At 45.0% G+C, this 20,394-nt stretch overlaps 1 long non-coding RNA gene across 2 annotated transcripts in view; it reads right to left on the bottom strand.

Annotated features, from left to right (window-relative positions):
- Positions 1-20,394, bottom strand: part of LOC108540998 (uncharacterized) — an 87,490-nt gene that overhangs the window by 32,894 nt on the left and 34,202 nt on the right. For both annotated transcript variants that reach the window (XR_001888828.1, XR_001888829.1), the window contains exon 3: positions 9,484-9,553. This is a non-coding gene — a long non-coding RNA (uncharacterized LOC108540998). The remainder of the gene's footprint in view (positions 1-9,483; positions 9,554-20,394) is intronic.

Here is a 20,394-nt window from a genome sequence, read left to right as displayed (position 1 = left end):
TTTCTATATAATTGTCTAAAGATTTTAATGATAATCATCAATGTTAGCAAAACCATGGTTACATGGGGAGAGAAAAGTAGTCTCAGTTTTTATAAAATTCTGTTTTAACAAATCTCCCAGAAAGCAATTTGGCAATTATGATCAGAGGCCTTATAATGTTCATTTGGATCAATACTTCTAGGAATGTATCCTGGGTACACTCATTTGAAATATTTATACCTAGCTTTTTACAATGGTTTCTTTTTTTCTTTTTCTTTTCTTTTCTTTTCTTTTTTTTCTTTCTTTTTTTTTTTTTTTTTTTTTTGAGATAGAGGTTTTACTCTTATTGCCCAGGCTGGAGTGCAAGGGCATGATTTCAGCTCACTGCAACCTCCACCTCCTGGGTTCAAGCAATTCTCCTACCTCAGCCTCCCGAGTAGTTGGGATGGTTTCTTATGTGTGAAAATCTGGCAACAAGTTGAATGTCTAATAGCATTTGGATGGCTGGATGGCTCAATTCCATAAAATGGAATATAATGCAGATACTAAAAATAATGTTTTGGTGGATTTCACTGACAATTAGTCAATATTAATTTTAAATGAAATATTAAAATATTCTATATGAATTTAATATTTCTTAATAAGTAAACATGCATATATATTCATAACATATTGTATAAATATTTTTAGCAGAAGTCTGGAAAGAGGCTGAGACAACTGGATATCTCAGGAAGAAAATGCACTGTATAAAAATCACATCCAGATGTATTATAAATTTAAATGTTAAAGGAAAAATAATGAAGACTGTAGAAAAAATCACATTTTAATGAACATGAAATAGACAGAGTTCTAGCAGGACACAAAGAGTGCTGAATCATAAAGAAATAAGATAGCATTAAAATAGTCTAAAATGACTAGAAATGCAAGCCACTTCCAGAGTAGAAGAGGAGATTTGCAATACGTAAGTCTAATATATTAAAAACAAGTACAGATCAATAAAGAGATGAAAAACCCAGTAGAAGAAATGGGCAAAGATTTGAAGAGACATTTCACAAATGAGGCTATCCAAATGTCTAACACACATGAAAAGAATGGCTAAAATGAAAAAGATGGGGAAAAATAAAGTGTTGATGATATGGTTTGGCTGTGTCCCCACCCAGATCTCATCTTGAATTCCTATGTGTTGTGGGAGGGACCTGGTGCGAGGTAATTGAATCATGGGGGCAGGTCTTTCTGTGCTGTTCTGTGATTGTGAATAAGTCTCACAAGATCTGATGGTTTCGAAAAATGGGAGCCTCCCTGCACAAGCTCTCTCTTTGCCTGCTGCCCTCCATGTAAGATGTGACTGGCTCCTCCTTGCCTTCCATCATGATTGTGAGACTTCCCCAGTCATGTAGAACTGTGAGTCCAATTAAACCTCTTTCTTTTGTAAATTGCCCAGTCTTGGGTATGTCTTTATCAGCAGAATGAAAATGGACTAAGGCAGTCAATAAGAATGCAGACTGAGCTGCCAGCAGGGTCATGTACTGTTGGTGGGAGTGTAAATTGGTGCAACCACTTGGGAAAACTATTTGGCCACAGCTACAAAAGTTGATTACAGGTATAATTAGCTACATAATTTGTAACTACATAACTATGTAATTTGTAATTCCCATGCTGTTCTCGTGATAGTGAATAAGTTTCACAAGATCTGATGGTTTTGAAAAATGAGAGTGTCCCTGCACAAGTTCTCTCTTTGCCTGCTGCCCTCCATGTAAGACGTGACTTGCTCCTCCTTGCCTTCCGCCATGATCGTGAGGCTTCCCCAGTCATGTGGACCTGTAAGTCCAATTAAACCTCTTTGTAAGCTATGTAATAGTGATGTGATTTGTAATTACACCTGTAATCAGCTTTTATAGCTATGGTCAAATAGTTGTGTGGTACCAGTCCGTGGCCTGTAAGGAACAGGGCTGCACAGCAGGAGATGAGCAGTGGGCAAGTGAGCATTACCACCTGAGCTCTGCCTCCTGTCAGATCTGTGGCAGGATTAGATTCTCACAGTAGCGTGAACCCTATTGTGAACTAAGCATGCAAAGAATCCAGGTTGCAAGCTTCTTACGAGAATCTAATGCCTGATAATCTGTCACTGTCTTTCATCCCCACCCCACCCCCGCCAGATGGGACCTTCTAGATGGGGAAAACAAGCTCAGGGTTCCCACTGATTCTACATTATGGTGAGTTATATAATTTTTTCATTATATATTATAATGTAACAATAATAGAAATAAAGTGCACAGTAAATGTAATGCGCTTGAATCATCCCGAAACCATCCCCACCTGATCTAAGGAAAAATCATTTCCATGAGACTGGTCCCTGGTGCCAAAAAGCTTGGGGACTGCTACTTGTAGAACATTGAGAATAAACAAACTGCAATGGCTTGCCAGGGTATGGGGGAGTCTCAGAAACATAATGTGGCATGATTGCATTTATATATAGTTCAGACCAAAGCTACAGTGATAGCAGCTACCCCTGGGGAGGGAGGGGGTGACAATAAGGAGGTCTGGAAAGGCTTCCAGGGTGCTGCTGGGGCTGTGTGTTGAGCCTGGTGCTCACTGCACAGGTACATTCAACTTGTGAAAATTGATCAAGCCAAGCTGTGCTCTTAGGACCTGTATCTTTTTTCTAGGTAAATTCCACTTAAACATTTGTTTTTTAGAAAAGAGAAATAAACCCTGGAAGGTATGTAAGTAGTTATAATCTGTGGGTTACGGAAAATTCTTCTTTTCTTCTTTATGTCTATGTTCTCTAAAATGAGCCTCTATTACTTCCGCTGTCAAACAGTTTTCTTTGCTTTTGCTTGTTTTGAGGTCATTCCTGCTGCCTTCATCAGAGCAGGCTCTGCGATATGTCAGAGCCACCGGCCCATGGTGGGAAGAGGTTCCTGTTTTAGGAGGAGGCCTACTTAGTAATTTTGCTCCTCATATTCTGAAACCAGAACTTAAACTCAGGGCACATTTCCAGAAACTGACAGGGCTGACAGTCCTCCAGTGTTCACTACTTTCTTCCTGGGGCGGCAGCCAGGTGTGTTGTCCCAAATGCCATCTTTTCCAGTACAGGCTCTGACCGCGAGAGAAGCATTCAAAGGCACAGTAAGTCTGCAAAGTCCAGGATGGGATCTTCACTGCTCATTTCTCCTCTTAAGAGCCTTCCAGCCTAGGAGATAGGGCAAAACCCCATCTACACAAAATACAAAAACCAGCGAGGTGTGGTGGCATGCACCTGTGGTACCAGCCATTTGGGAGGCTGAGGTGGGAGGATCACTTGAGCCCAGGAGACGGAGGTTGCAGGGAGGGGTGATCTCACCACTGTACTCTAGCCTGGGTGACAGAGTGAGATCCTGTCTCAAAAACACCAAAAAGGAGTGAAGCCATCACTGTCCTTTGTGAACTGGAAAGTGCCAAGGAGAGCTGGAAGCAGGCTGGCTGTAAACTGACTCCAAATATGGCGTGTTTGACTGTCAGTTACCTTGATGTCCCAAAGGGAAAGAGACTCTTCTGAAGATGCTGATGTTGGCACATGCATTTAAGGTGAGCACCTTACTTACACTTCAGTCAACAACACGCTTACCTAACACTCTGTGATCAATATGTTCGTGGTCTCAATATTAGACCAAGTGACTCAAACTGGCTTATTTATTGTGGCACGCCAAAAAAAAAAAAAAAAAAAAAAAAAAAAAAAAAAAAAAAAAAAAGTAAACAGAGATGGGTGTGATATTTAGGCAATATTTGGTCTTAACTCTGGCTCTATTTCCTTGCCATTTTCTCAGCCCTGCCCATCTTTCCGTATTTGTCACCTCCGACACCCACGATTGGAAGATGGCAGCAGCCACCAAGTCTACATGCGTCCTCATTCACCTCCATAAGCTTTAAGCCAATTGGAACACTCCTGAACCAACCCCATAGCCCGGAGAAAGGCAGGCTCTGATTAGCCAAGGCCTCATTGGCCTGCCCTATCCACTGTACCAGGAATAGGCTTGTCCAGTCAAGGACTGGGGATGGAGTTGCTCTCCCCCAAACTCCACGGCTGCTGAATTGACACAGGAGGTTGGGATGGTGGGTCCTGGGAGGCCACCCTGCAGTTCATTTCACCTCTTCAGTATGCAAAAGAAAAAGGAGACGTGGTTGTTTGATTTCAGGCTTTTTATAGCATGAATTTGGAGTTTGTCACTTTAAGAAGAGGAGGATCATAAAAGGACCTTTTTCTTCTTCGAGAACCTTCTAAGGATCCTTTTAAGATACACTGGACACCTACTTTATGCTGGGCACTGTATGAAATCCCAGAGGAGAAACATGAAAAGGATAGACTTGACCTTGAGGGGCTCTGGATCTTGCTCCTCTCCATGGTCCTACCCCAGCCCCTCAGGGTCTACGTGAGATGAGAACATCTTAGAGGTGGAAGCAGCAGGTGCAGGAGCTTAGCGGCAGGGCTAGGGTGCAGAAGGACTGTCTTGGAGTGCCCCAAGCTCAGGTGGTGGGGGACATCTTTCCCTCCTTCCGAGGCTGTGTCTGGAACCTGGCTGGAGTAAGCAAGCTCCTGCCACCATGTTCGGAATTGGAAGTCTTACCTGGTCCCAGAGGACAGGGAGACCTGGGGAGTTTCCCTGTGGCAGTGGGGAGTTAGGCATGAGCAGGGCAGGAGAGGACTGCCCTCCACACACACACACCAGGAATGTCGGGCAACCATCAGGTGATGGATAGGCGGTTGTTATGCTGTCTCTCTAAAATAATAATTGATCACCGCCGATGCCAGGGAAAGACAGTCTCGTAATAGATAAAAACACCTGAAACTGGTGATCAGTAGCTTCTTGATAATATCTTAAGAGTTGGGTGAGTGGGTTTAAGCATGCTACTTCAGATGCAAAATGGTGGAGTTTAACAGGTCTATGACCTTCCAGGGACATTCGACTGGTAAAGGAAGAGTGTCTCAAGTGAGCATGTGCACAACTCCAGTAAACACACTGTGCATGCTCCCTCCCAAGTGCTGGCAGGCCACTGTGCATGTGGACAGCACACCCCAAGGGAAGAATCAGGGGAGAAGGGACGCAAGACCCCAGAAGCATGCCAACGTATAAAACCCCAAGTCAAAGATCAGCTTGACTTCTCAAGTCACCCGCTTGGCCCTCTTGCAAGAGTACTTTCCTCCCTTTTCTTCCTGCTTTAAAGCTTTCTAATAAGCATTCACTCCTGCTCTAAAACTTGACTCAGTCTCTCCTTCTGCCTTATGCCCCTTTAGTCAAATTCTTTCTTCTGAGGAGGCAAGAAGTGAGGTTGCTCCAGACCACATGGATTCGCCACCACTAACACCCCGGGTCATCCTTTCTCACTGCAGTCCTCTCAGAATGACCGTCTGGCTTCCCGTTCCCTCTGCTCTGTGAAAGGCAGATTTGAGCTTCAAGGACTGGGAAAGGGAGGAAGCCGTTTGCTTTGCGAAGGACTGTCCCCTGCAGCCTGCCTCTGATTGTCTTCCCTCCAAGTGACCTCTTCTTTGAAAAGCACAGGCCTTTTCCAAGGTCTGGGAAAAATAGCCAAGAAAAGTTCAGGAATGCCTTCTCTTAGGAGTCGACCTTGCCGCCTTTCATGTGGTTAAAGAATTCTCCTTTGAGGGTCCCCTTGTGTAAACCCTTTAATTGCGTAGCTAATATAAACCAGAGCAGAAATGATTCATCCAAGAATTCTTGTTTGGATTCATTACCATTTTCAAAGCGTCCCTCTTTTATCTTGTCTCAGATCAGCTGAATGATGCCCCTGTTTAAAAAGGGCTTAGCAGAAGAGATAACGCATTATCACTTCTTCCCAGCCTAGTGTAGTGGAAGAAGGTTTACTCTAAAGATAATTAAATCTTAACTCCCAATGGGTGAGGAAACCCAGACTTCCATGAAACAGCTTTTACCCTGCTTGAAGGCCCCACACAGCTGGGATGCCCCAGAGGTCAGAAAGAGGGGTCTTCCCAAAGAGGGGTCTTCCCACAGCATCACCCCACTAAGTTATAAGTCAAAAAGGGGCAAGTGATAGGGCTTCTCGTTTCAAAATGGAACCGGATCCCAGTATAGATAATGTACCAAGAGGTTAGGAATCTTCCTACTAGAACTGTGGATTAGCTCAGCTTGATGACGGTAGAAGCAAGATATCATCTGTTGTCTGACAAGACTACAGAGAGGTAATCAATAGTCCACATTGGGGGTGGCAGGCACAGAGGTGTGTGTGAGACTCAGATTCCCTTTCACGCTGTGAGGAGTGTGGTTAGCTAACAGCCTCCAAATGAAGACGAGAGCTCATAAATCAGCCTCAACTTTCAAACTAAGATCATATTGTTCTTGGGGTGGCTTCAGCTGGTGACTGAGCAAGACTTTCTGGCCACCTCCACCTGACACGGGAGTCTTTGAACAAGGAAGCTTCACCCCAAGCTTACTGTTGGGGAGGCGGGGGCTCTGTCAGATCCACCACTGTGTGATGGCCCCTCCCAGCCCATCCTCCCTCCTCCCTTTACCTTTCACAGCCATTATCTCCAGCAAACCAATCTCTCCTAGCTCAATTTCAGCATTTCACACGCCCAAATCCCCATTCCCAGAGCTCCCGTGCACCCATCCACCAGTCCCTGAGGCGGGCCCCCACCCTGCTGGAGCTACCATATTAAAAAAAAGAGATCCACTTGGGCTGGCGGCTGGATCTTGCAGGGCAGTTTAACGAATGGCAAGAATGATGTGGAGTGCTGGGAGAAGAAGAATGTTCCTGGAACCGGTCCCTATCAAGATGTCCCTTCCACTATATCAGTTCCTAGAGACCCTTAGCCAAGGAAGAAGGGGCACTATTTTATTGAACAGAATGGCATCCCGGGGACAATCCCTTAAGGGAGGCTGCATCTGAAAATGTCTTGTCAGTTTCAGAGTGTACAGTGTCTGTGACAAGCCACGCTGAGCATGCTTCTCAGGATGGAAACATCCAGAACTTTCATAGCCCAGAAATCCCAGACTAAGCCAAAGATTCCACACTGGATTTTCATCAGACAAAGCCTTGAAGACAAGGAAGATGCTTCTCGTCACCCAGTTTTGTCTGCTCCAGCTCCAGGCATAACCAAGATATACTTTCCCAAGACCCAGGAACTGGACAGGATCCAGCTACCCCCAGCTCTGCACGTGCAGGGTCAGCAGTCCCTCTGTCTAGAGGAGCCAGGAGTCACGTCAGTGCCGGCTAATGGCAAACTCAACAGTATTTCCATCTTTTGTCTTTGTGTAAGAGCTAGAGATATCTGCTTGCTCCTGTAGCTTATCCTATGAAAATTCTAAGCCTGCCATTTTCTCTAAAAAGTATCCCAGTAGCTTTATCTGTTGATGCAAAACATAAGACACCTCTAAATGATATTCTGAGGACTTAGTAACTTCAAAAATTTGTTACATGGGATTTTATCTAATTTTTTTGGTAGCTTGGTTTGTTTATTTTCCATTTGTTTATGATTTCTAATACATGAATTTAAGGCCATGTTTTTCTCCGAATCTGCATCTAACGGGCTTGAATATATAAGTCTCTCGTCATCCTTCATTTCTAAGGCATTCGTAATATCAATTTAACTTCATCTTTAATTCAAGAGTTATTTAAAAGTGTGTTTGTGGTTTTGTTTTTAAGAGAGTTTTAAAATTGAAATGCAATACCAGAGTGCTTTGAAACCAGGTTTTTCTAGGCTTAACCTTACCTCTGAATCTAACCCTAACACAAAGCTTGACCATAGCTCACATTTCTTGAGCCTGATTCCAGAGAAAAGAAGACCTAACTGCTCTTCTATCCACTGACATTTTTGCAAAGCATTATGGATTATCTGTAATCTGGCATGTCACCCTATGAAAATATGCTTCAAAACCAAAAACATAATGGTTTTGTTTTATTTTTATAGTGGGTGGGTTGCAAAAGGCCAGAAGGAAATTCTGTTTTCTAGGCTGCTTATTTTACTTGGAAAGGGAAAATGCCTCTCTAATGGGTGTCCTTGAAGGCAGTCAAAGCCAAGAAAAGCTTTGCCAAGTTTAAGAGTAAATATTCCAAAAAGTAATATTAGCAAATTATTTTCAGGAACAATGTCCACTACCACCATATTTATTAAGGTTTGGGGGCCTTGGTCATTGTCACATTATAACTATAGAGGAAACCAAATAAAAGAATGCATACAGTAAAAGGAGAAAAATACTCTTCACAGATAATAACAATGGAAAATATACAATTATTTCAAAGCAGCTTAAGTGACTTTAAAAGACAAATATGGAAAAACCAATGGCACCTGAGTATTGATCTTATTCACAATAGTATCAAAAATGTTATAAACGTAGAAGTGATTTGGAGAAAATGTGCAGAATATAAATAAAACCTCCAAGGTTTATAGGAATTCATAAAAGACATCCATTTGAGAAAAGAAAAGTATTTCTAGATGTACAGATGAATAGTCCAAACAGACTTTTATGAATTTGGCAAAATAATTTTGAAATTTAACTGAAAGAACAATTGACATAGACTTCCAAAAGGACTGCGTGAAAAATAAAAGAAGGAAGAAGTTTGCAGTCCCAGCAGATATTAAAAAATATATTTTAAGAAGAACATTCATTAAAACATTAGAATATTGGCTTAAAATATGACAGAGAGAGACTAAAGGAATGCAATGCAGAAACCTTGAGCTAAAGACAATCACATACAGAAATACAGACAGTCACATGTGGAACTTGACATTTTCTAGTAGCTGCATTTAATAATAGCAAAAATAAATAGCTGAAACTAATTTTAATAATATGTTTGATTTAACCTATCAAAATGATATCATTTCAACATGTGATCAAATGAAAAAATTATTTATTTTATTTTTTGAGACAAGGTCTCACTCTGTCACCCACGCTGGAGTGCAGTGGTGCAATCACAGCTCACTGCAGCCTTGACTTCTCCAGCTCAAGTGATCCTCCCACTTCAGCCTCCTGAGTAGCTGGGTCCACAGGCATACTCCACCACACCCAGCTAATTTTTGTATTTTTGGTAGAGTCAAAGTTTTGCCAGACCCAGGCTGGTCTCAAACTCCTGAGCTCAAGCAATCTTTCCACCTTGGCCTCCCAAAGTGCTGGGATTTACAGTTGTAAGCCATAGCACCAGGCCTTGAAAAAATTATTTAATATTAACACAATACTTTACATTCTTTTTTTGCACTAAGTTTTGAAATTTGTACTATCCATATATTTAATAGCCACATGTGAATAGAGGCTATGACCTCCTTACAGCATAGATTACAGGTAGGGAATGCTATATGTTATTGAACAGGCATCATGAAAGCCATGGAGAAGGAAATAGATATTTAATAAATGACATATGTCCTTATAATGATTTGTAAAATGCAGGAGTATATCATGATGAGTTAAAACCACACCATAGGTCATCTGACAAAGTAAGATCTAGGTGGAGTAAATCAAACTATTTTAAAAACTAAAAAACAGAAAAGCTTACAGTAAGCCAAGCAGTGTCACAACTTGAGTGGACCTGGGTGGGAGTCCTTCTGGTTCCAGGAAAAACAGGCCTGCGGAGAAGGAGGAGAAAGCAGGGGCATCAGACACAGTGGAGGTGAGTGGCCTGTGTGTGGGCAGAGCCTGGGGAAGACAGCCAGGGGTCCAGGACGCAGTAACCAAAGGCCAAGAGACCAGTTCTAGAGTGATTCAGACAGCAAGTGGGATCAGGCAGGCCTGGTAGGCTGAGGCAGTGGAGCAGAAGTTTCCAGGCACTGGTTCAATTTGGAAGTGCAACAGGGTGTTGGCCACTGTTGGGTAATCTATCCACAGTGGACAGGTCCCCACCCATGGAAGGTCCACCAAGGACAGCTGGAGTCGAGCCTGGGGGAGAAGGTCTTGGTGAAGTCAGGATGTCTAAAGAACCATCAGGGTCGTGTGTGCAGCTTCAATCGCAGAGGGAAAGTGGGATCCCAGAGGCCGCAGACACACAGTGCTGTCAAGTGGGAGAACAAGGGGACCGATAACTGCAGGAGTGGAAGACACTGCCATGGGCTGAAGAGCGTCCCCTCCAAACTCACGTGTCGAAGTCCTAAGCTCAATACCTCCCTTGCGACTGTATTCGTAGACAAGGCATTCAAAGAGGGAACTAAAGTTAAATTAGGCCATTGGGGTGGATCCACTAAGAGGAAATCTGGACAGAGGTAGAGAGGGAAGATCATGTGAAGACACAGGGGGAAGACAGCCATCTACAAACCAGGAGAGAGGCCTCGAGAGAAACCCACCCTGTCGCCATCTTGATCTCGGACTTCCAGCAGGTGGGATTACAGGCATGTGCAGAATCCTGGAGAGAATGAATGTCTGTTTGAGCCACCCAGTCTACAGTGCTTCATTACGGCAGCCTGAGCTGACTCCACAGATGCTAAAACTGCAGAATGCACCACTGAGGCCCTTGTCCCCACAGCGCCACGGTAGACCCAGGCCTGGTGTGTGGGAAAGGAGCAGCCCTGCGACTGGGGCGGGCGAAGCACTCAGGAGCCTCTCCGCTGTGTCCTGCACAAACCACTTGCCTACTGGGGGATTGGGAAGTCATGTTGAATCCGCTCCTGGAAAGACTCCATTCGACCCGGTGCAAGATAGGACCCAATGATAGAGTTGCCAGATAAAATACAGGACATCCAGTGACATTTGAATGCCACTAAGCAAAAAAAAAATTTTTTTTTTAGTGTGTGTCTCAAATATTGCAGGGGGCATGCTTGTTCTAAAAGTTATTTGCTATTTATCTGACATCCAAATATAACTGACTATCTTATCATTTTATTCTCTAAATTGGACAACCTTGGCCAAAGGATAAGGAAAGGGCCCAGCCCAGCAGGTGTAGCAAGGAAGTGAAGAGGAAGATAGCAGGGGAGCCCTGACCCGGGCGGGGACTGGGGTGTTCACCAGAACCACCCAAGGGAGAGGATGTAAAAGTAAAAGACGAAAGTCAATGAAATGTTCAACAGATTTAACTACATCAACATTTTATAACTAACACTAAAAGAAATAAGAAAAAATAACAGACTGGGAGAACCATTACAACAATCTGAAAAAGCCAGTATGAATATAGAATACTCATTTCAACTGGTAAGAAAAACATCAAAATCTCAGTAGGCAAATAGGGAAAGGATGTGATAAATAATTTGTACAGAAGGCTGTACAATTACCAAACAATCTGGAAAAGTATTTTGTCCTTTTAAGAATTTTTACATGCAAATTCTTAAAAAATTAAGAATAAACTTTCACTTTTTAAAAATAGGACTTAAAATTTAAAATTATTTAGTGAGGATGTGGTTCCACTGATAATGGCCCTTCTGGTAGTGGAAACTCAGCAATATGCTAAGTGGAGTTTCTTAGTGGAAACTTAGTAACATGCTAAGTGGAGTTTCTTAGTGGAAACTTAGCAATATGCTAAGTGGAGTTTCTTAGTGGAAATTTAGCAACATGCTCATACTTGTTGACCCAATAAAATAATTCCTGGGTTTTGTCCTAAGAGTAATGACTTAAAATAAAGACAGGAAAAAGGATACGAAATAGTGTATTATTCCATTACTCTGACTATACAATTATGAATACACCTGAACAATGACTGGAAAGAAATACACACACAAAAAAGCATTTGATATGAATATATTCTTCTCTTTAAGATTTCCTTGGATCATTAGTATATTTTTATTTTATAATTACCAAACATTAAAGTAAAAAAGCAGTTTCTTTTTTGCTTACAAAGACTATTGACTAAGGTGTGCTCTGTCAGAATTCCACCTGGCTCGTGACCTGGGGACGGTGGGAGGGCTGGCCATCAGAGACTCTTAGACCAGCTCAAGGAAGAATTCCATGAGCCTTCTTTTGTACTTGACATCAGAGTCTGTAGGTCCAAAGCTTTGCTGGCTATCCAGGCCTTCCCTAAAGACTTTCTCTGGCTAAAAGTTCAATGCACTATAGGATATCTCCACTCAATGAGATAGTTTTTTTTTTGTTTTTTTTTTTTTTTTTGAGATGGAGTCTCGCTCTGTCACCCAGGCTGGAGTGCAGTGGTGCGATCTCAGCTCACTGCAACCTCCGCCTCCCAGGGTCAAGCAAGAACCTGCCTCAGCCCCCGAGCAGGTGGGATTACAGGCACATGCCACCACACCTTGCTAAATTTTTGTATTTTTAGTGGAGACGGGGTTTCACCATATTGGTCAGGCTGGTCTTGAACTCCTGACCTCATGATCTGCCTGCCTCAGCCTCCCAAAGTGCTGGGATTACAGGTGTAAGCTACCGTGCCCAGCCAATATAGTAATTTTTATTTTACAGTTTTTTTTTTAACCTGGAATATTAATGTCTTGCACTCACTCTTCACATTGTCTTCTACTAACCGAAAGCCAAAACCTGAATAAACTATTGTGGTAACAGGCTTTGCATGATCAGGGGTAATAACTCTTTGCTGTCACTATACTGTTTTCTAGCACCTAGGAGGAGCAGGAGGTGGTCTGCTCAATTGCCCCTGAAGTGTCTGGGTTCTGGTTCCAGAACAGACGGCACTGATCACAGAAGGACGCTTCATCACGGGTCAGTCCAGTGGACACTATGACTGCTGGGAGAGAGGGGTTTTAAATATCAAGAATTGAGGTCAATATCAAAAACTGTTGGGTTGAGTTTTCTGAGGTTCACAAAGCTTCTCCCACCCCAAACTTGGGAACAAGAGACTACTCCTTTGTATCAGTTTACTCAGCTGTCATCACCAGATTCCATAGACTGGGTGGCTTACACAACAGACATTGATTTTCTCACAATTTTGGAGGCTAGAAGTCTGAGAGCATGGCATTAGCAGGGCTGGTTTCTCCTGAGGCCTCTCTCCTTGGCTTGTAGATGCCGCCTTCTCCCTGTGGCTTCATATGGCCTTTCCTTTGTGTGTGTTCATGTCCTCATCTCTTCTTATAAGCACACCAGTCATATTAGATCAGGGTGCATCCTAACAACCTCGTTTTAACTTAATTATTCCCGTAAAGACCCTATCCCCAAACACAGCCACCTTCCAATGTATTGAGGGTTAGGACTTCAACATGTGAATTTTGGAGGGAACAGAGTTCAGCCCATAATGATTCCTGAGATCAGAAGAAAACTTCTCCATTACTGGCCACAAAGCTGCATAGGAATATCATATACATATTTACAGAATCCTAACTTGTCCCATAAGCAAGAGAGTCATCAACCTCACACCAACTCCCAAGACAAATGTGCTAGAAGATCCTGACTAAACTGTCTGGGTAGTCTGGGAGCAGCAGTATTTTATTGCAGGATTCCTGAGATTTTTGGTTCAAACCTGACAGTGCCCCTTGGGAAGGGAAACCCCAGCACACATAGGCCTCTGATGTTAGCCCAGCCCAGTTCCCACAAGCACATCTCCATCTCAGGGGTCTTGGCCCCATGAGGGCCAGGGTGAAGTCTCCTTGTCTCAGTGCCTCCAGGGACGCTGGGTGATGACTTTTCTCTCTGCCTTCCTTGGGGCCAGGTCTGGAAGCCCAATGCCACCTCTAGGCGACGACCTGCAGAGGGGGCTGTGAGTGTCATCTTCCCTGGGTCCAGGGCCACGTTTACATTTTCTTTATATTGCCACAATGCATCTTAATACCCATCTGCATTCTCAGCTAAGGCAAGGCCCGCCCCAGCACACCACCTCATTCTGATGGGCTCCCTGGCCTCTGACCCCTGCACAGCCGGTGTCCTCCTGTGCCTCTGGGACACGCAGCATGGACCTAGGCTGCTCCCCTCTGCGCTCGCCTTCCTGAGCTCCCCCACTTCCAGGGGCCCTGAGCATGCTCTTAGGCTAGTGACATCATTCATGACAGCAGAGTGAGAGTTCAGATTCATTGTCTTTTCTTTCATGCACTTCATCTTTCAGCCATGTCAAGAGCTGGTTTGAAATGCAAGGTATGGTAGGATAAATCTGTTCAGCTATCTCTGGAACAAATAGAAGGAAGTGTGCACTTTGACAGCCACATGTAGGTTCTTTTGATGTCCAGCCCCCTCCTCCCCTTCAGGGTGTGAGGCAGGCACACCCCTATTTGGGACACATCAGTGTATACTGATCTATTAAAACCCAATGGGACTTAACGCGGCTCAGGCAACAAATGCCTCAAGCACCTTGTAGAGTTTGTGCACAGCCTACTGTCGCAGTGGGATTACACCATGGGGCGGATGCCTCTTTCAGAGGAGATGCAGCCAACTCTAGCGGGTGTTTATTCTCAGAAGAGGTCAATAGATGTTATGAAACACTTGCAGCTGGGGGAAGAGATTCCAAAACACGCGGCAAGCAGCACAGCTCTCGCTGCCTGTCGGTATCACGGGGCAGGACGAGGCATTTATCCTTCTGGACAGCATATGTATGATAGAAAATAAAGTCACCCTGTTTGTTCTTAGCACAGTCTGAGCAACACTGCAGAAGATCCTCTGAGAATCGAACTGAGCAGATGGCTCAGGGTAATGCTATTTGACTTCCTCTAGGGCCACCCCAAGAAATTTGATACAACACCGTCAGCTCAGCTTTCTCCACTGTCACCTTATCACAGATTTGAAAAGCAACTTGAAATGCTTTGCCCTATCTTTATTGGACTATAAGCTCTGAAATTATCCATAAAATTGTTCCTATCAAATGCAAGATAGTATGACCTGCAAAAGACCAGTAAAATTTCAGAACTATGTCTTACATTAAAAGTATAAGGTAACTGAGGGTTTTCTGGCTCACTGGATTAACTTTTTTTTGTGGTCACTAAGCATTATAATTTCCAAAATGGATCCATAGCGGAAAAGCAGGGAAATAGAAAAGAATTAAAGATCTGAGCCTGGCAGAGAGACCCAGGGGCAGAAAGGGGTTAGGCCCAGAGGAACCAGAGCAGTATGGCAGGACAAGGGCCTTCAGGAAAGCTCATCACTTCTGCTAGACAAAACTGCCTGGGGGAACTGCCTGGCTGTGACATTGTAGGATAGGTATGCAAGATGATACCATGGGGGGAAACTGGGTGAAGAGTAGCTGGGCTCTCTCTACAGTACTTCTCACATGATGGGAATCTTTCATTATCTCAAAACAAAAGGTTTAAGAAAAACTGCACAGGCAGTGGGTGTACGGTTCATCCCAGTCCCTTCTCTGCCACCTGTACATCTCTTGTGCCGTCTTCAAGTTCTTAGGAAGAAGAGAGGGTTGTTAGAAGTGTAGGAGTGGCTGGACCCCTTCAACCCCTGTGTCTCTGGCTCATCAGTTGGTCATGCTGGTTGGAGAGAACTGTCTTGTAGGGAGGGCTGCTCCTGAGGCCGTGTTTTTGACCTCGCATCCTCCCCTTTCCAAGGTAACCTGCTGTTGAGGACTCGTTGCCAGTGGGCACTAATGCTGTACAAACAACACCCATTCTCACATCTTAAAAAAGGATCACAGAAGTTTGAGATGCAGCCACCTAGATGGGAGACACACTGACACCATGATCCCAGCACTCCCAGAGAAGGATAAGACCCCAAATGTGGCATATTCATATTTCCTGTGGGGATTGTGAAGGGAGATCTTGGAATGTGAAAGCAGCCTGCTGTTCAAGCTCAGCACAGATCCCGATGAGGGTCTGCATGTAGTAGCAACTCAGTAAACATTGCATTTGAATGAATGAATGAACGAATGAATGCTGGATCCCACAAAGCTGCCTTTAAATACACCTCTAAAAAGAGGCTAGAAAGAAAAGTCTTTCACAGTTCAGAGGCCATTGTATCTTACTGCTTCCTCATAACTTGGGTCTTTGTGATCCAACAGAACTTTTAGGTCAATGCTTGTATTCAAGAGGAAGGTGAGTACCACCCCCTTGCTGAGGATACCTTTTCATCATTGGAGGGGTAGTTTCAAGCAGGCCTCCATTCTGGTACCCATTGTCACTAAGGATATCTCAATCTTAATTGCATAAAAAGGAAAACAGCTGTGTTTGCAAGCATCTCCCAAAGTGCAAATGGTCGATTCTAAATAAATACTTTCACAGGTTAAGTTGTGCAGTCTTGGAGCTGTATCTCACCACTAACCCCTCCCAGCAGATCTTGAGGGACCTTGAGGGTCAGGAACAGATAGGCATCCGGCTCTTTCTCTGGGTTTCCTCCAGAGCTGAGGCTGGTCACATGTGATACCTGCTCCCCACTTTTTAGGATAAAATGCTCTCTCCCAGACTGTTAAAAAACAGTTTAAAAACTGTTAAACAAACAAACAAACAAACAAACAAACAAAAACTAGACAGCAGGTGATGATTAACCATCCTTCAAATTTCCATCAACAATTGCTATCACAGGACATCAGGGATACTGGTTAATGCTTGGTCAAGCCCCTGGAGAGATGGCCACCAACTAAAGCAAGGGCAGTGACATAAAGAAATTCAACTCATACTATGACTTGTAAGTAGGGAGAACAATTATTACTAACCTACCCTTCAAGTCACCATTCACTGGTTTTGGGGAAAAATAATTAAATGTTCATTCTTTTCTTTTTTTTTGAGACGGAGTCTCACTGTGTCACCCAGGCTGCTGGAGCGCAGTGGCCGGATCTCAGCTCACTGCAAGTTCCGCCTCCTGGGTTTACGCCATTCTCCTGCCTCAGCCTCCCGAGTAGCTGGGACTACAGGTGCCCGCCACCTTGCCCGGCTAGTTTTTTGTATTTTTTAGTAGAGACGGGGTTTCACCGTGTTAGCCAGGATGGTCTCGATCTCCTAACCTCGTGATCCGCCCGTCTCGGCCTCCCAAAGTGCTGGGATTACAGGCTTGAGCCCCCGCACCCGGTCTAAATGTTCATTCTATTTTAATGATCAATTCTATCTGATAATTTCAAAAAATGTTTTGTATCTTTATTGGAAAAAATCAAAACACTATTTCTCAGATGCACGCCGTCTCTGCCTGGAGTTTGTTCTAAGATACTCTTCCCATGCATAAGAAGAATGAAGTCGCTTGTGTGGACCTGTGCTTGGAGGGGTGGGGCTGATGGCCCTGAGCTTGGAATTTTTGGTGGCTGTGTTACGGGAAAGGCGGTCTCGATCCAGACCCCAAGAGAGGGTTCTTGGATCTTGCGAAGAAAGAATGCAGGGCGAGTCCATAGAGTAAAGTGGATCTTGCGCAAGAAAGAATGCAGGGCGAGTCCATAGAGAAAAATGAAAGCAAGTTTATAAAGAAAGTAAAGGAATCAAAGAATGGCTACTCCATAGACAGAGCAGCCCCGAGGGCTGCTGGTTGCCCATGTTTATGGTTATTTCTTGATGATATGCTAAACAAGGGGTGGACTATTCATGCCTCCCCTTTTTAGACCATATAGGGTAACTTCCTGTCATTGCCATGGCATTTGTAAACTGTCATGGTGCTGGTGGGAGTGTATCAGTGAGTGGACCAGAGGTCACTCTTATCACCATCTTCGTTTTGGTGGGTTTGGACCGGCTTCTTTACTGCACCCTGTTTTATCAGCAAGGTCTTTATGACCTGTATTCTGTGCTGACCTCCCATCTCATCCTGTGACTTAGAATGCCTTAACCGTCTGGAAATGCAGCCTAGTAGGTCTCAGCCTCCTTTACCCAGCCCCTATTCAAGATGGAGTTCCTCTGGTTCACACACTTCTGACGCCTGGACGATGGCCCCTGTCCTTCTGGCTGATGTTCATCTCGATGGCATTTCCAACTGGCATAGGAGGCGTGAATGGCACAGCCTGGTTGGCCAGTGTTGGACAGCACTCTCATGAGGCATCTTGGAGCATTTGGACAGAGCTAGAGCTCGTCTGAGATGCCGATTCCCATTTTAGGATGGGCTCAGGAACAACGCTGGCCTGCAGAACCAGCCCCCGCCTCCTGGGCTGCCTGCGCTGCGTGATAGAAATGTTGTCTTGGAAAAAAGTGATGTGAAAAATGATCCAGTAAGAAAATGGCGGTGTGGGGCATGGTGTGCTGGAGCACTGACTGTAGAGCTGTGGTTCTCACTGTGGTCCCCGGAGCATCACTCAGCATCATCTGGGCATTTGTTAGCAATGCAGATTCTCCGGCCCACCCCAGACCCTCTCAATCAGAAACTCTGAGGGTGGGGCCTTGTGTTAACAAGTCCCACAGAGGATTCTAATGCAGGCTGAAGTGTGGGAACCACAAAGACAGTCAACCTTCCTCGGTAGTAACGAACTGGGAACGTAGGAACTTGTGGTCAGTGACTTCACCTCTGATTTTTTTTTTAGGTTCAGAACCTGTGTTCCATCAGTTTCAGTAACTATGCAGCAATAGGACACGTTTTGATCAAACACTTTTCTGCCCCTGTGCTCTGCTGAACGTCACCGAGGTCAGGAAGTGCGTTGTTAAATGCTCACCCTGTGTCTGTTCAAACGTAACTCCCCCAGGGCCTCAGGCCCCTCCCAGGAAGGAAGATGGGTGACCCCATGGAGCCTGGAGTTCAGAGAGGTGGGGCCAAACGGAAACCTATAAATCCATTTCCAGAAAGTCCAAAGTCCCCATCTGTTTTAAATGAACATACGTTTTTAGTGACAGAAGGCCTCTCCTTGAGCCCAGGGCTGAGAGGGTCAGAAGGAGGAAGGTTTGCTGTGGAAATCTGTGTCCTTCCAAAGCCTGACTGTCAGCATTTGGGCAGCTCCTGAAGGGCATCTGTCCACCCAAAGCAAGGCTGGCCTGCGGGTCAGGGATCTGGAGCTGCTTCCGGAGGGCTCCAGTGCCTTCATTCCTGGGCTGGGCACCCTTCCTGGAGCTGGGACCCCCTCTGGGTGAGTCACCCTCACGCATGTCGGCTGCATGTCCCGAACCACCTCCCCACTCCTTTGGGCCTTCCTATCCCACAGTACCCATTTGTCCTGGTGAAGACAGACTAGGGCTGCCGCTGTGTCTGACCCTGCGTGGTGGAAGGGGCCCACTGCCCTGCAGCGTCAGAAAGTTCCTCTTATCTCTCCAAGGTATTGGTGCTTACCTACAATTCTGTTTGCAAAGAAGAACGTTCTGAAAATCAGTTTCTACGCCCCACCTTTTAGATATTTACGGTGCTTTAGAAATAAGGTGCATCTGGCACTGCTGTGTCGCTGCGGAACCTGACTGGGGGAAGGGTTTAGGAAGGAGGAGATGCTGACACCAGAGTACAAACAGGAGGTGGCTCTGCTGGTGGAAACCCCTGGATGAATGCCATTTTCTTATAGATTGGAGCGGAGTTGCCCACTCTTCCTGCCTGATCCTTCTGACCAAATGTGCACATTTGCAAAATACTGGGCTTGAGTCAGGTGTGTCTTCTGGGGCCTTCTAACGAGTTAACCTAGTACATTCCCCAGGAGCCCACCCTCCCGAATTGGCTCCAGGCTTGGGCAGAGGAGACATACCCTGAGGATTGAATTCAGAAAGTTCATCTTACTGCTCAATTCTCAAGAAACAGAGCCCCCTTCCAGCACCGCAGCCCCTCCAGAGGCCCTGAGCATGCTCTTAGGCTAGCGTGGGTTTGAGCGTGTGTCTGAGCACCAGCTGTGGCTCCTGTAGCTGCGCCTGCCTGCCATACCTGCTTTCCACCTGCCTTGGGCCTCCCGCCCACCCTTCCTGGGTGGGACTACGAGTTGGGGCTTGTTGGGACACTAACTAAAAAGAGGTGCTTGCCTCATGTTAAAGGACACCCCAAGCACCCTCCCTTCATCCCAGCCCCTGTGTGCTCACCACACAGATGGTTGATGTATTAATAGTTCTTCCTCTAAAATGTCCCCCCCTCATGGAAATGCCACCTCCCTAGAAGACAATGCATTTCTAAAGTCCGCCCCTCTGCTTTTCAGAGAATGAGATGTACATTGTGTGGGATGAGACCCTAGGATCACAGAATTATTTATTTCACTAAGCACTGAGCCATTGATTATATTAAAACAAACATATAAGCACACACATTTTAAAGACAAAATTGAGACAACTTCAGCTTCTCGCTGGCTGCCCCCCAGCCACTCCTCCAGCTCCTGGGATCACGCACACACATTCACCACCACTGGGGAGAATTTGGTGAAAATTGTCTGAAAGATGCAGGCCGACAGAAACCACAAATGTCAACAGGAACCATCCTCCGTTCTTTACAACTACACTTAGGACGCTAACCACAGACAAGGTCCTCAGGCGTTCTTCCCCACCCCTCACCTTTCTCCCCGTCACTGTCTCCAACTTCGTTCTTTCCTGCCTTGGCTCCTATAGGAATTAATACTTACTAGACCTCCACAGCCTTGACCCTCCTGGAGTGAAAAGTGAGTTCTGGGCGCCATCTCAATTTTATCAGACAAGAAATCATTTTCAGTATCAGCAGCCTTTCTCTTCAGGAAGGTGAACCAGCTTAACCACAGCTGAGCGTGGGGAGGTGGGAGGTGGACTCACTGTGAGGCTCAACCTCG

Source organism: Rhinopithecus bieti, unplaced genomic scaffold (assembly GCF_001698545.2).
Source record: "Rhinopithecus bieti isolate Rb0 unplaced genomic scaffold, ASM169854v2 scaffold_19482, whole genome shotgun sequence".
Lineage (NCBI taxonomy): Eukaryota > Metazoa > Chordata > Mammalia > Primates > Cercopithecidae > Rhinopithecus > Rhinopithecus bieti.
The sequence above is the reverse complement of the archived record's forward strand: the minus strand, read 5'-3'. Positions and strand labels throughout refer to the sequence as shown.